At 42.4% G+C, this 14048-nt stretch overlaps 1 protein-coding gene across 5 annotated transcripts in view; it reads right to left on the bottom strand.

The window, feature by feature from the left end:
- Positions 1–10894: 10894 nt before the first annotated feature.
- LOC113577349 (nuclear factor 1 B-type) overlaps positions 10895–14048 on the bottom strand; it is an 83085-nt gene continuing 79931 nt past the window's right edge. For all 5 annotated transcript variants that reach the window (XM_027009944.3, XM_027009947.3, XM_027009946.3 and 2 more), the window contains one exon: positions 10895–14048. This exon is cut by the window's right edge and continues 4089 nt beyond it. The gene's annotated coding sequence lies outside the window, so the exon portion shown is untranslated.

Below are 14048 nucleotides of genomic sequence, written 5' to 3'. Positions count from 1 at the left end.
CCAGGTGGGTGCCTCCGATGCTGCGCAGGCAAATTATGCCACCTCCCTGCACCCGAAGCCAAGCTCTGCTGCCATGCTGCCACCCCTGTGGGCTGCCCTGGAAAAGTTTCTGAAAAACCGGGTACCGACTACAGGCAGGCCTACACTGTTTCACCCCTCACCTGTATTACCACCATGTAAGCCTGTTAAATTCAATTTCCAATTGAAAAACTGGGGTAAAGGAAACCACAGAACCTTGATATATACAACCTCGTCTGTGAGCACGTTGGCGCAGGAATATGTGGCTGCCAGTGGAAGTGGTTTACTTGTCTTTGTTGATAATGTAACTACTGATGCATGAATGGTGGCGAGAACAGAAGCATGTTTGCTCAGATTCCAACAACTGCAGGAGAGAGCAGTGGACAGCACGTCACCTGGCAGCAGGACAATTGGCACATGACACAGGCCACAAACCTGCTCCTGACAAGTCTTGACATTATTATACTGAATTGCCGAAGTACGCCAAAGTAACAAAGTGCCATCCCACGCTGTAATCAAATCTCTCTGGTACTGGTACTTTGGTCCAAAGCCATGAAATGTAAAATGTTGCTGTGTTTTCTTGGCCTTGTTCTCAGGCTGAATGACTGTCATCTGGTCTTTTCATGCAGGAACATGCTTTTTACAGCCTATCTGTGATTTTAGATGGAAAATGAGATCCCTCATTATTGTTCAATTGCAATGTCCCATAAAAAGTTTATTTTTGTGTGTGATTGGACTATTTGCTAGGGTAATGGTGCGGTAATTACATCACACCGTCGTGTGAGAAAATCGCCGTGGTCGGTGAAACTTGCGAGGCGTCGCAAATTCCATGCGCCCAGGCTGGTTCTTGCATGGGAGCTGTACGCTCCCATTGACGTTCGTGCACGGTACAGGTGGGCGCAGTATGGGTTGGCACGCCGCTTGCGAGCGCTCTCAGTCGCGTTCTTCTTCTCGCTGAGCACGGGACAGCTAATGTTCCACTCCTGACAGTAACGCAGAGCCCGGTGATGGATGAGCTTGCCCGGCGGGCGGGCGTCCGCCGAGCGGGGCGTCACACCCGTGACGTGATGCAAGCGGACAGCCAAGAGTGCGGGCGAGCGCGCGACGCCCGACCGCTGGGCTAGCACGCGCACTGCTGCTGCTGCCACGGGCTCTCCCGCTCAGCTTGCCGCCCTCTGCTTCCAATTACCACACAGACAAAACAAGCGCGGAACAAATGTCACTTCTCGCAGTACGCCAGAGAGCACTGTGCTTGGCGGTGAGTGCCTCTTTCTCATTCGGTCATATGTTATGAGTTTATTTGTTGGATTTTTTATTTTTTTTTTTTTTGGGGGGGGGGGGGGGGATTTTAGCCATTATTATTACTGAATGACTTTATATGTTAATGATTAGAGTGAGAAGTTCAAACCCATGTCTGGTTATGGTTCTAATTCAGGGCCATGGCTCCAACGATGGCTTTTCAAGGTCTCCAGCAAAGCACCAGAATAATCTAAATGAAATAAAACATACAACAAACTTTAATTTCTGTTAGAATTAAACAGTTGCCTAGCAAAGGCTGACTTTTTGTTCGGAGCATCAACAAGACGCTGGTGCCATATACGTAGGTCTTGACATGGGAAATGACAAATGAATGATCAATGAGCTCAGTGTGGTTGTGCAGTGAATCAGCATGCAAAAACAACAACAACTGGTACCTCTTTTGCAACCCCAAAAGACTGGTCACAACTCCTATTATCATTCCGTCTGAGAAACACCCTACAACTCCTTTTTGATCTTTGTTAACACATGGTTATTGTAACTCTCTGGGGACCGTGGGAATCCCTAATTACCTCCTCCCATATACAACATATTTGTGCGGATGTCTTTTATTCGGGGGGGGTTAGCGGAGGTCACTCATCCAATCCCTCATTGATTAACTTAGTCCTGCAAAAATTTTACAAACTGCTCAAATTTTATTAAAAGTGAAGAGAGACATCGAATTTGATCCCCCTACACTTTTGCACATAATGCCTGAATCTTTCTCAGTGTGGGACTGTACTGGTTCCACCCTGCACAACGGGGTATAACGTCTACATAACGTATAGGGCTGGACAGTATTTGAGCCATTCTGCAGCGACATGCATAACCTTTGCATCTTTCACACGTAACATTTAGTTGCTATTTTACATGCTGAATTTCTGCAATTTACATTATTGTTTGTATAGACTTATTGCCATATCTTCCCAATTGCAATGTATAACTAAATGGCGTATATACCACTAATGTGATGATCACATATTAAATTACATTTTCAAGACACCATTAGTTGATGTGAAAACATACATACTAACTAACCAGAGTGAACAAAGAACTATTTATAGTTTTATATATTGTTGATTATTAATTATACTAATTATTTCTATGTTGAATTAGGCCAGTCAATTGACAAACCTCTGACAAATCGGGTTATTTTAGTGATCATTTTATAAAATTGGTTAATTATAATTTCAGAACCTAAAGGTGGGCTATGCACTAGAATGACCTTTTCCCAACAAAATTTGTATTATATATATATATATATATATATATATATATATATATATATATATATATATATATATATATATAGTCAGATGTATTCATTACATTTTACATGCATTAAATCTTCGGTTGCACCTACTTCCAAAATTGGTTATACAGAAGTAGTACAAGGATAGATATATACAGCTACAGAAAACAACTCACACTAGCATTGTGTAGCTCAGCAGCAATATCCATGACACAGTACAGGTGATGTATAATGGCACTATGAGCTTTTTTGTTTTGGCTCTGAAACCCAGCACTTTGGATTTGAAAGAAAACAATGAGTATGTTTAAGAGAGGTTTTCATTTGGTATTTACATCTTTACTGGGTGGAACATAGAAATAACAGCCGTTATAGTATTCCTATTTCAGAGAACCATGCACGAACATACAACATGACTGCTTAATTGTTTCTTGGCCATTTACATGTTATTACATTAGTAGGAGAACAGTAAAGCTAACAAGTCTCGTAGAGTTGATTCTGGATGTGACATTTGGATCTGAAGAGTATTTGCTGTCGTCTCACAACATGATACCCAAAGAAGTGGGAGTGCCAGTAAAGTGTACCAAAATGAGTAAATACATTAACAGTACGGTCTAGAAATTAGAGAGCTGGTTTCCCAGACCAAGATTAACCTTAATCCTAGGTTCAATAGAACGTCCAATTATGACTCACTATTGGCACTGCAGTCAAAGACTGGGGTTTACCCATGTTTGGTTAAGAAGGAAAAATACACTGTTAAAAGAAAAAAATACACTGATGAGTTTAGCCACAGCAAACAACCTGGCAGACCACAGAAAACCACAGTCGTGTGTGATCACAGATCACAGAAAACCCTATCAGGAATACAGTTTGACATGTAGATATAGGTGTGTGCAAGACAGGAGAACGTGGAAGGATGGCCTCAGAGGGTGTACACAAAGTGCAAACCACCGGCACGCCTCAGTATCGAAAAGGCTACAGATTGCCAAAACGTACATTAAAAAAAGCCTGTAGAGCTCTGGCACAGGCACATGGGCAGATGAGATGAATATTAATCTGGACCAGAGAGCCAGAATGAGAAAAAAGTGGGGTAAAAAAACTGCTCTTGATTCAAAATATACAGCCTCATCTGTGAGCACGCTGGCGCAGGAATATGTGGCTGCCAGTGGAAGTGGTTTACTTGTCTTTGTTGATAATGTAACTGCTGATGCATGAACGGTGGCAAGAACAGAAGCATGTTTGCTCAGATTCCAACAACTGCAGGAGAGAGCAGTGGCAGCAGGACAAATGACCCCAAACGCACTGCTAAAGAAAGTCAGCTAAGCAGGGCCAAAAAGACTGACGTTATAAACATGATTGCTTCATCTGAGCCGTTGCTCGTGGTGCCCTGTGACGTTGCTGTCATTGTTTTATTTGAAGTTTGTGTCAGTGTACAGTGTAATAGCACCCAAAACATTATTATTTGGGCATTATTATTCTTTATTTGTTAACATCAGATGACATTTCTAACAACTCTGTCAAAGACGTCATGTCAACCATGTAAAATTAGTGTCCAGATGTGTGAGCTCAGTGTTGATCACCACCATCAATTTGTTGCTTTCATCCTCTTATAGAGGCATGACGAGGACACACACGCACATGCACACACACGCACACGCACACACACACACACACACACACACACACACACACACACACACACACACACACACACAGAGACTATCAGTGCCTCAGATCTGACCACAGATGTAATCTAGCATTTAGTAACCTGCCGTGAAATTGGCCTATTATAAATGTGACACATGCATTTGTATTTGGTTTTCTATCACATACAGCATCACATAAAGTCATGATCTATATTTAATATTATATTACATACTTTTAGTAGTCAAGATTGGATTAGGCCCTCTGTTAGTGTTTAAACACATATCGAATGTTTTTAGCTAACACATCATTTTTTCCCAGTGTGTGTATGTGTGTATACATACCGGGAACTTAGTGTTTATTTTATATATTTATATATATATATATATATATATATATATATATATATATATATATATATATATATATATATATATAAACACTAATAATAATAAACACTAAGTTCTCATTACAGTCTTTTCTCATTACAGGCTATGACCATCCATCTGAAAAAGACAGTATGGGTAATTAATCAGTTTATTAGCCAAATATGTGGCAAGACCAGCAGTTATCTCTCCCCATTATTTCAAACCCCACCGTGACAATGATAGTTGACAGATAGAGATTGATTACAGGTGTGTGTGTTTGAGTGAGTGTGCACGTGTGCAAGCACATGTGCAAATCAGTGTGTCTGACATCTGGCACCATGTTATACTATTAGAGCCAGAGGGGTCTGTGCATATGTCAGGGGTACAGCAGCAACCATCGTGCGCTGACTTCTCCTCAGAAAGAGTTTTATAGATTACTGCGGAAAATGACAAATGTTTCCACATGGGCTTCCGATTGGATTGAATCAGTCCTGGAGTTCCAGTGGTCTCCGAGGTCCTCCTTTCAGTTAATTTGAGCTTCCATTATAATGGGAAAAGGTGTTTGATTACACACCCACAAGCACGACATGCAGGTTACAAGAGAATATCTTACTGCCCGATAATGTAAACACAGAATATATTAGGCTATGAGCTAATCACATTTTTCCATCTGTATTTTATTTTTGTGAAAAAAAAAAAGTTATAAAGACTTTTGGACACTGCAAATCTGAACCATTTTAAAAATGAAAAACATCTTATTGTTCTTTTTTTGTATGTTGTGACTTATATTAAGATAAGGCCACCTTAAGGAAGGCCACCTAGAGAGAGCCTAATTACAGAACAAACATCTCTGAAAGACACAACCCGTGTGTGACAAACGAGTCACATTAGGTAGACATAAATGTCGCTGTTCCTCTCCAACAACCTTCAAATCGTCTCTCCGAGTAACGTCTGCAAAAATAAAAAATAAAATAAAACATCCGTTTCATTTCCTGTTTTCTCGGTCCGCGACACCACCGCGGCAATTAAAACGTTTACTATAATGAATAATAATTAGCTGACTAGTATGAAGCGCGGGAGGGGACAAAAAACACGACGAGGTTTGCGAAGCGGTTTTGTTGAGCGTCATTTTTGCGTTGCGAAACTTTGTCGCCCATTTCGACGAACGTCGACTGGAAAGAGAGGCGCGTGAAGCGTTGCCAGCGCTCGTTCGTGCCAGGCGTTGCGGCGGCGCGCGCCGAGCGCGCCAAACCTGCCGCCAACAAACAAACAGCAGGTGACCCGCGCCACTCAGCGCTGACCGGCGCGCACCTGCAGCTCATTACGCCGCCTGATGTACTTAATACAACGCAGGTGTGGAGGAAGAGTCCAAACTCGGGGGGTGGGGGGTGCGCGCAACAAATACAAACACAGGCATTAAAATGTGTGCGTTATGCGTGGATTAGGTGGTCAGAGGGACGTAAGCCTACTCGAAACATTATCAATGTGCACCGTGCACCGATCAAATCGTGAGAAATAACGAATGCAGTTCTCGCTGCACAAATGGTCCACGAATAGTTCACTGGAACCACATTCAAACAACATCAGGGTAGCTGCAGTGAGCAGTAAGAAATCCACTATAACATAAAAAAAGGAAAATGTTGAAACTGATGAAACTGTGTTGAAAAGAAGTCACAAAGGACCTTAGACCAGGCCGTGAGTCCATACGGAACACCCAGTGCTATGGAAACAGTGAAGTCCACTTTTAAATCCTAAAATTAAGGCTGACTGCCTTATTTATACTGTCTTTTTGCCATATGTCCATATAAGGACACAAGTACTTGCTCAGTCTGGAGTCATATTAATATATTGCAGCATCATACAGATCGGCTTTCACAGGTCAGCGTCAGGGTTAGGCAGAAAGCCGGGCTGAAAGACCAGGATGAACAAAGATGAGTCAGGCGACATGGGAGCTCTGTATTTGCAAGCACAGCGCAAAAAAGAGGAAACGCTAAGCCAGGAAGGGGGTGAGACAGGAAAATACAGAGAGACGGCAAAAGGGAGCACCTCAGAGAGAAAAGCCAGAGTGTAAAACTGTATGTGAATCTCCTTTGTTAGTTAGTGTAGTGATCCTTATCTCCGTTGTGCAGCATGTTTCACGTCCACACTACACATTTCATCCAGTGCTGTACGGTTCAAGCAGAAGAAAGGCTAAGAGACCTCCAAGACCAAGACACACCCACTAGAGACACTGTGATCTCAAGCGCTGTAATAACAGTCACTGTGGTGACATCTGCTTTGAATTAGCCCAAACTCTCTAGCACTTAATAAAGCATGTAATCAAACCACTGCCTTGAACAAGAGAACAACTGTGGATGAAGCTGGGGGACGAATTCCTGAAGACCAACGTTTTACTACTTCACTGAGTGAAAGCCGCTTTCCAGCGATTGCATCACATGAGGAGGACGACAGCTCGCTGTCACAGTGAGTGTTTATCAATGGAAGGTGACTGTCAAACATGCTCAAGAAAATCATAAATCGCCCCCAACACACACAACAGAAATACCTTGTGACTTGTGTCAACCTCAACCATTTTAAAAGATTTTCCACTAATCACTATGGAACCCCTTTTGTCAATGGTAGCAATGGCAACAGTTGTGTGTTTGTTGGGTTGCACATGCATTGTTTATGCAGTGTCTGCTGATATACTGTACATAAATATTGTTCATGCCCAGTGTCTGCTGATACACTGTACATAAACACATTGCTGATGCCCAGTGTCTGTTGGTCTACTGTACATAAACATTGTATATGCCCAGTGTTTGTTGGTCCACTGTACATCACTATGTTGAACCTCACAGTTGTGAACCAATCTTAGTCTCTCTCCTGGCTGGATCAGTTGTGTCTAAGATGTCCTAAAGAGGACCACAACACATTTGTCAGCGTCCGTTTTGCACAGAACTATTGGTATGGGTATCTACCTCCTTCTTATGCACACTAAAGTTGGTTTGTCCGCAATTGCATTTCAGAACTTCTCTTTGTCTGCAACAAAACTGAGGAAAAGGCTTTTCAATAGTCCATAATCCATAATCCATTCTTTCCATAATGGAAAGAAGAACCACAGTCTGAAATGTGAACATATAGTGAACGTATATTCAGAGACTGCAAAGATAACTTTTTTAAAAACCTCAATATTTTTCAAACGGAGAGTCTTAATCCTGTCGTGCTGAAATGCTAAGCCTGTAAATGTCCCCCAACTTGTTTCTTAAGACATCATTTCTGACTCCTACCCCAGGAACATGATCCACAGTCATCCCCCATCATATCCCAGGTGCCTGCTTTCTCCATTTGTGCCAGAATGCTGAACTCAATCAGGCTCCATTTGGTGAGCGATTTACAAGCCAAGATAGTCCTTGATTGCAGTCCAAGGCGAGGCCCACAATCCTCCCAGAGTAAGAGCCACTTGGAAACAGGCAGTGATAATATTATGGGTTTGATTTGATCTGAGAGGTGCAGCATAGGTAACACATATGTGTAAATGGGAGTTACCCAAGGTTTAGTACTGGGCTCTTGGTCTTTATGAGTCAGCACGTTAAGGAGGCTTCTCTTCCATTCATTCCACCTGCAGGCAAACTCTTTGCATCTTTTCAGGAGAGGTGAAAGCTGGGCTAAAGTTTAATCTTGGCATAATTTTCACAGAGTAAAACCAGCATGCTGGTGGCAACAAAAGGGGGTTGGAGGCCATTCGAGAGATTTTTTCTGACAGCTGGATTATAGTCTACTGGGTTTCTTATGGTCGTGATTTGACAGCTCACGCTGACGAGGAAGACAGCCCATGCATAACTGAAATGCTTTCTCCTGTGCTTGATAGCCATCTGATAACACCCTCAAAATTCATGTAATTTACCCTTCTCCTTCCTTTCCCTTAGGAGTTGAATGCTTATCATTCCAATATTTCCATATTAAGGGACTGGGACTTGTATACTTATTTATTCTTTCCTACTGACACATGTTGTTCTCAGGGGCAAACATCAGGCAAACACCCTTAGACATTCTTGTCCCAGTGTATATTTACTGAGGTTACTGGCAAAAACTGCTGGTGTTAAGTGGACCTTTCTTAGTGTCTCCTTGCTCTGACTGAAATGGTCCCTATTGAAGTGTGGAATTTTTTTTCTGGGACCTTGGAAGCCAAGGTGGCGCAACAGGAACTATGCAATATTATGGCAAGGACATTTTAAGGTGGACATTTTTTGACGTGCACACTTCTGCTGTGCGACAGTGGGGGGTCTGCAAGATGTGCAGCCTAGTAGAGGAAAGAGATGGATTTTAATGCCATCGTTGCTTTCTGCAGTTTCGAGCTTAATCACATAATACATATACTCTCATTATCGCAATCATTGCCGGGATGCACATGTCTGTCTGCGACCACACAGGCTGGCTTTTCCTTCATGCCTCCGAAGACAGGCGTTACACCTCCACCCACCACATATACCGCGCACACCATCCCAGGCCTGGGACAATCTTGACTCATGTTGGAGAAAGGCAGAGCTGTATGAGAATGGAACATGGCAGGGGAGTGTCTGCGAATCCCTTTGAACGGCCAGGCAGGGCTCAATATCAAGTTTGTTTGTTGTGTTCCTCCTTGTCTGTGGCATATGCAAATTGGTTGTGTGCGTGTGCGTGTATGCGGGGAGGGTGTCGGGGGGCTGTGGGAAAATGTGCGAGCTAATCCTGAGAGTTTCACAAGGGAGGAGACGACCATTCAATCAGGAGTCCCTCTCTCAGCCTGCTCCACCACTACAACTCACTGCACGCCACTTCTCCAGACAAGGACATGGTGTTTTCCCTTTGTGTTGAAGTCACCCCCCTGCGTACACACACAAACACTTTAATGCCGAACACCTGTTTCTGTACACACACACCCCACTGATGCACAGACATAATAAAATCCCACGCTCCCATCTACTGGGGGGCCACACAAAGAGCATACCCATGGATGGCCAATGAAACAGTAACATCACATAAACCAATAAATCCTGACTGCAGGGTCATACCATTCAACTGAGGGCTACCAGTCTATGTTCTCATGCCAGTTTCTTCAGTTACATTTGGTTTGTTTTCTCTTTCAAGGTGTCAAGAAATTGCTATTCTATTTTTAATCGGTTGGCCCATCACCTGACAAATGGTACATCCCTCGGGTTAAGCAACGAGAAGAGGAGGGCCTGGGAATTGGTTCCTAACAGCTATGTGTATGAGGACACAGTTTGTTTCAGCCCGCGCACGTTGAAGTCTCACGTTTCGTGAGAGTGCTCACGTCAGGCAGCCTCCAGCAGTCCTTGTCCAGAACAAAGGCGGTCAGGCACAGCCTTGCCCTGCCCCACAGAACACAGTCGGCCTGAACCGACTGACTACAGCTCTTCAGTTCATCACACCCCTGACAGCAGGCCTTGGTCGGAAAGAAAAAGAAAGAGAAAAAAACGGAGGCCTTGGAAAATATGCAGGACACATGAAGAGCCAAAACTTTACAGAGTTTCGCTTGGTTATTGAAGCCAGATGTTTACTTAACCGGCCAATTTTGATAAATAGCATAATGATAACCATTATGTATCGGGGTAATTTTATATCAGCACGGCACGACATTGTGTTGTTTTATGGCCAGGCGAAGTTCTTCCATGGCCTCAGCCAGGTGTTGCTTTCGGCCTAATTGATAAGGCTTCGGGACGACCTCGGTTTTCATGTTTGGCCAACGTGGCACCCATCGAGGCCTGAACATAATCAACTTACTTCTCAGCCCAGAACAGGCAGTGGGATTATAAAAGCAGCACCGCAATGCGGCCCCCTTATCTGGCAGATGCAGTGCTGAGGATTTGCAGCCACTCCAACCAAAGCGATGAGTCCTGCTTGGACAGGAAGACAACCCGTGTAGTTCTTATTTCACAACTAACATTATAGACATTAGAAACAAACGCTCTGGTGGCTCTATCAGAAATGATCAGGGCGCCTCCATTGAGAAACTGTCATTTGCACAGTTCTAGTGCATACATAATGGTAGTGTTTCATGAAGTTGTCTTCAGTTATCCACATTTGCATGCAAATAATAATAATAATAATTTCTTGCATGTAACCAGTAATAGTGGCAGTAATAGTGAGTTAGTGTTGCAAAGTTAGCATTGAAATAAATAGCTTAAGGTCTGGCATGCAATATCATAAGGGTGCTATAAATGTTCTATAAAATCGTACATTTTCAGCACAAATACTTCTCTCACAAAGTATTACACTGTGCTGATTATCAGTGAACCTGAAATCACATGGCCAAAAAAGAGACAAACCCACAGTCAGCTGTGTAGCATAGCTCATTTTATTGTTTAAACAGTTTTGCATAGGAAATATATCCACTTCCAGTAATCGACTGCAGTAAAAACAGCTGCTAGCAGTATAGGCTGGATATAACAGTAACAATCACAAAAAAAGTCAAGCGTTATTTACACTCATTTTGTTTTTATCTTGTGGCAATTTTAGCCCCCACACCAAAAGCAACCAGCTCGAAGGCAGCGCCTACTGTTCAGCTGTGAAAACTGAAGAAAAAACAAAAAACAAACAAACAAAAAAAAAACCCACAAAAAAAACAAAAAAACAACTGAAGGAAATTAAAACAGTTGAAAAACAAGGCTTACGCTATACAGCTTCTTAAAGAATACCTGCATTTCCCCAACTGTGAATAAAACACCACAGTTTGGGAAAGTCTTCTATGATGTACATTCAGAAACTTACATTGCCTTTTGCATACATCTGCAGTGTTATTACAATCACTGGAGGCTGATACAACCTTAAAACATTTCTTGGTGGTGTTGTTGCCATGTAACAAATACATGTCTTAAAATCCCACTATGTTTGCACAGAGTGTAAAAGTGCCACAAGACCCAATTCAAATGAACCCTGCTGTGGAGCTGGCGAGCATTTTTACATTTTTTTTTTTTTTGTATTTTTCTCAACTGACTTTTTTTTTTTTGTCATCTACTGTAGTACTAAGTGTAGCATCAACAATCTAAAGAAACACACTGCCCGACTATCAATTTAATCTCCTCAAAGAAATATCGAGACCAGGGCACTCCATCCAATATGACTAAAATATTCAATAATAAAGAACGAAGCACAAAACGCTTAAAAAGGACACATCACATGAAGCCTGGGGGGAGGGAGAGAGGGGTAAAAATACAGGAAGAGGCATCCCACACATTCTGCTTTCAATGAACTTTTTTTTTGTTTATTTTGCTTTATTGAATTTTTCCCCAAAGAAATTTCAACCAGTTATTATTTACAATGGGAAGTCCACTGAGACTCTGAGCTGGAACAGGCACTGCTTAACATATATATAGATATATATATAGATATATATACTGTATATATATATTTTTGTCTTTTTACTTTTTTTTAAATTTTTTTTTTTAGATTTTTTCCTTTTTTTTTGTCTTTTTTTGGTAAACGTCTCATTATATGCTGGTTTTTTAATACGTTCCTGTTTTATGTCAACCTGATGTCATTCATGCCACTGAAAATGCCCTAATAATGGAAATGTCAAAGGAAGAAGAAAAGGTCCTGCGGTCCACATGAAGGTGAACGACAGAGATATTGCATGAGTGCCACCGAAAAAGCGCTAGTGGGCTCCTCGACGTCCACGAGCATGGCTTTCATGACTGATCTGCGGCGTAATATTTAACCTCGCCAGGCCGTTGTCTCATGTAGCATGTGTAGTCCTATGAGAATACCACTTCTTGATGACAAACCGATTCTACAATATGGATCAGCCCTTTGAAAAGGAAGAAACGTATCTAAAAATTTCACTACCGAAACGAAGGATTGGGTTTGAAACCGACCATGACTCCTTGCGCAAGCCTTTGTAACACTGTGAGCTGTGGTTTCGGCCCTCCGTGACACAATTCAAGACTAGTCAGGCTAGATGTGACCCTTCGGGTTAACTAGAGCATCTTAGCTGGCGACACAGTTGAACCGAGCAACAAATCTGCACCCCGATTGGAGGGGGGTTAGAAACTGCAGAAAGTGCAAATGCTCAGCTGTTTGTCCAATTTACATCCCCGATTAGTACATAAAGGGATGTCTATGGTAGGGGTCATCTGACGGCTTCTGGCTCTGACCCCGCCCACCCCTCTCTTGCAAATGATCCAATGATCGTGCCTAGCACTTATCTGCCCATGGCGATGGCTGCCCACTCCCGAATGCATGCAAACGCTGTGAAAAAGAGACGCTCCAGGTGTCGAGGCCGGCACGGAGCATCACGGAGGGGCAACCGCTCCCACTGGGATCCGAAACGTGCGGCGTGCTGTAAGACAGCATCAGCTGGAAATGAACGTGCTTTCACACGACTTTCTTTCGGACAGGACAGCAGAACAGTATACGATGTCTTTAATAACATTACCCTGGTACTCACTCTTGGCGGACTCCAAGCAGGTGCCTTTTTAAAGTGACGAGGATATTCATGCTTTTCCAAAACTGCAAAACATGGCCCTACCCTACCCCTCACGAATTTAAACATCATTTGTTTTTCCAATTTATGATATCACATTATCACGTCACACGCACTCTACGCTCACGCTGACGGAAAAAACACTCTAAGTTAATCTACATGAAACTCAACAAAAGACCTTCATTATCATTTAAACATTTACAGTCCCACATAGGCATTCACCTGCACTTTAAAAGTATAACAAAAGGAAAACAAACAAGCTAAAAAAAAAAGGTTTCAAATCTTATTTAACGGGCAGCTAGATTTGTACCTCACGTCCAGACTAAATTTTCTGCAGCCTATTTTTACATTTAAAAAATGGGGCTTAAAATGTAGAACTAAATTTTTAAAGTTTGCTTTTTACAAACTTGGGTAAAAAGATAACATTTACAGTGTACAAACTTTTGTCTACAAGGCAGGCATTTCAATAGAACGACCCTTATTTCTTACCTCTTATAGTGTCAAAGTCAGTTTTACACACACGCCCATACCCTCCCTCCAACACCCACACACACACTCACACATCCACACACTCGCACCAACACAAACTAATTACACAGAGCTGCCAGAACAGATTTTCAGCCCTAAGCGCTACTACCAAAGACTATTGCTTTTTCTAATGCTGGTACTCACTGCAGGCTTTGCTCGAATTGGGTGCGTTTTCGTGAGGATATCCTTGTTCATCCGGAACAGCAAAACATGGCCCTACCCTACCCCACACGAATTTAAACGTCATTTCTTTTCCCATTTTTGATATCACATGATCACGTCACACGCACTCTACGCTCACGCTGAGGAAAACAACACTAAGTTAATCTACATGAAATTCAACAAAAGACCTTCATTATCATTTAAACATTTACAGTCCCACATAGGCATTCACCTGCACTTTAAAAAAAGAATCATCATTTTAATTGGTGGGACACTAGTATTGTAACTTGATGCCAGACTCAAGGCCAGACAATTTTGTTGT

Source organism: Electrophorus electricus, chromosome 13 (assembly GCF_041902795.1).
Source record: "Electrophorus electricus isolate QZ-2024a chromosome 13, ASM4190279v1, whole genome shotgun sequence".
Classification (NCBI taxonomy): Eukaryota; Metazoa; Chordata; class Actinopteri; order Gymnotiformes; family Gymnotidae; genus Electrophorus; species Electrophorus electricus.
This window is presented reverse-complemented; position numbering and strand designations above follow the sequence as displayed.